We start from the raw sequence: 3,021 nt of genomic DNA, 5'->3' as shown, positions 1-3,021 counted from the left end.
TTAATTTAAGCATTCTTTCCATACAGGATGCATCAAGGAAATGAAAAGCAAATATAATAATGTTATTGTTATGAAATGCTCAGTCACATGATTGCACCATATTTTAGAATAGCTAGGAAACTGGCTGCCTAGTCAACCGTCACAAAATGAGCCTGTGTTCATTTTGTAGTGAAGCCGTCATGAAATATTCACAATGCTCTATGAATTTTGCATGAATGTTTATGAATACAAGTTCTTGAAAATTTGTTTACATTCATTAGGCTGTTTATTAATTCACTGTGAATCTCTGTGAAGCCTCAAACAAGATTCAAAAGGCCTGAAGGAAACATTAACTAAGTTTGGAAAAGGTACATCTTTATAAATACTTTAAGAAGTGTTCACAAGGTATTCATAATGAATTTCTCCTGAAATTAAAATGTAGCAAAGCTCGCACATCAATAAAACTGGTAAGTACTTCACTCACTAGAATTTTAACTGACCCTTTTTGGAGATACATATGTATTTGTGATTTAAATTTTAATCCCAGGACAAAGTGGCGTGCGATTCTAAAAGTAAGCTGGCACTAAACACTGATCACATGTAGACACATTTTAGATAGGTAGCGTATGTCCTAAATACATGTAGACGTGTCCATGTATAGATTGGGCCCATCATTTAGGGGTCCTTTGACTAAGCCGCGTAGGTTCCTATGCGTACTGAATGCGTGCCAAATTGGAGTTACCACCCGGTTACCGCGTGGCCCTTGCGTTAATTTCAATTTTGGTGACCGTCTGCTACGCGTGTCTAAAAGATATTTTTTCTGGCACGCATAACGGACATGCGCCAAGCGGCATTTGACATGCATATGTAATTACCGCCCAGATTCTTTACTGCTAGGTCAATGGCTGGTGGTAAGGTCTCAGACCCAAAATGGACGCTTGGCAATTTTGATTTTGCTGCACGTCCATTTTTGGCAAAAAAAAAAAAGAGGCCTTTTTTACAGGCGCGATAAAAAATGGATTGTCGCACACCCAAAACCCGCACCTACACTACCGCAAGCCATTTTTCAGCACGCCTTTGTAAAAGGACCCCTCAGATAGCTGCTACTATCCGGTCCAGTTTTATGGCCTTCCAGCAATTTGACAGAAGTTGCAAATATTTGGACACATCAGCTCACACCACCCTCCTATATTTTATTTTATTTGTTGCATTTGTATCCCACATTTTCCCACCTATTTGCAGGCTCAATGTGGCTTACATAGTACCGTACAGGCAATCGCCAATACCGGTATGAGCAAATACAGAGTGATGTTGTAGTAGAGTACAGTTCATGTGTTACAGACACGTTAGGGAATCGTAAGGGCAAGAGTTAAGTTATGTCCAGTACGAGCTTTGGTTTCTCAGCCTTTTGGCTAAGATCAAGTGCAGTATCTGTTCATTGTGTTGCAGGGTTAAGGCATTTAAGTTGGGTCGTTAGGGTATGCCTTTTTGAACAGGTTGATTTTTAGTAGTTTCCGGAATTTTTGGTGGTTGTTTTTGTTTTCACGGTGCTTGATAATGCGTTCCATAGTTGTGTACTTATATAGGAAAAGCTGGATGAATAGGTTGATTTGTATTTGAGTCCTTTGCAGCTTGGGTGATGGAGATTTAGGTATGTTCGTGTTGATCTTGATGTGTTTCTGGTTGGTAGGTCTATGAGGTCTGTCATGTATCCCGGGGCATCACCGTAGATGATTTTATGAGCCATGGTGCAGATTTTGAATGCAATGCGTTCTTTGATTGGTAGCCAGTATAGTTTTTCTTGTAGGGGTTTGGCGCTTTCGAATCTTGTTTTTCCAAATATAAGCCTAGCTGCTGTGTTTTGAGCAGTTTGGAGTTTCTTTAGGATTTGTTCTTTGCATCCCGCGTAGATTCTATTGCAGTAGTCTAGATGACTTAGTACCTTGGATTGTACCAGGTTGTGAAATATTTCCCTCGGGGGAAAAAGGGTTTTACTCGTTTGAGCTTCTGCCCTACCTGTCCCACAACTAGATTATTGGAACATCTATGCCAGTATTAATGCTAACCTTCTTAAAGGTCTTCAATCTATTAAGAAAACTGTAGTTTGTATTCTCGCCAGGGCCAAGAAAATTGATAGCATTTTCCTGATCTGTCACCACTGGCTCTCAGTTTAGTATGTGATTCAGAATAAAATTTTGATCCTAGCCCATAAGATTCTCTTCTCTATCTCTTATCATTGATTACTTCTTATATCTCAACTCAGGCGCTTCATTCTGCTTTTGAATCCTGTCTCTCAACTGCCTTAGTTTAGCATTCATTCTTGGACTTGGCCCCCATCACTCAGCATTCTTTTGTACTGCACCAGCATTCTAGAATACCTTCCCTGTACCACTGTGTTCATAATCTTCCTATTTTAAATTTAGAGCTGGTCTAAAGACCCATTTTTTCCCAAAAAGCCTACTGCCATACTACTGGGGTTGGCTACCATCTGATAGGAGCTGGATATGTCCCCATAGCCCAGTGGTTCCCAAGCCTGGTCCTGGAGGCACCCCAGCCAGAATGTCCATGATGAATATTCATGAGAGAAATTTGCAAGCGCTGCCTGCAAATCTCTCTCATGAATATTAATCGTGATAGCCTCAAAACCTGACTGACTGGGGTGCCTCCAGGACCAGACTTGGGAACCACTGCCATAGCCCTTTATCTGCCTACTCCTTTGTACTCTCTATCCTGTCCTATCGATTCATTTGAAGTCCCTTTCTTTCTTTCTTTGAATAGATTCTAAACAGCCTCTGAAATACACAGATTAAATAAAAATGACGTATGAAAAATATGCATGTAAATGTTCCAAAATAAAGACACATACATGAGTAAACAGCCCAAATGTCAAGACAGAGATAAAGATGAGAAAGGCATGACAAAATGGAGCTATACGTGCATCCCAGCCCTGACCACCATACACATGTGTAAATTTAATTGGCCATTACGCTCATCCTACCAACTACACCAACAGCAGACCTGTCCCTTGCCATACTTTTTTAA

General features: G+C 40.4%; 1 pseudogene; it reads left to right on the top strand.

The window, feature by feature from the left end:
* Window positions 1-1,371: 1,371 nt before the first annotated feature.
* On the top strand, window positions 1,372-1,504 carry LOC115467477 (annotated as a pseudogene).
* Window positions 1,505-3,021: the final 1,517 nt, after the last annotated feature.

This window comes from Microcaecilia unicolor, chromosome 3, assembly GCF_901765095.1.
Source record: "Microcaecilia unicolor chromosome 3, aMicUni1.1, whole genome shotgun sequence".
Classification (NCBI taxonomy): domain Eukaryota; kingdom Metazoa; phylum Chordata; class Amphibia; order Gymnophiona; family Siphonopidae; genus Microcaecilia; species Microcaecilia unicolor.
Note: the sequence above shows the minus strand (reverse complement) of the source record. Positions and strands in the feature narration are given on the sequence as shown.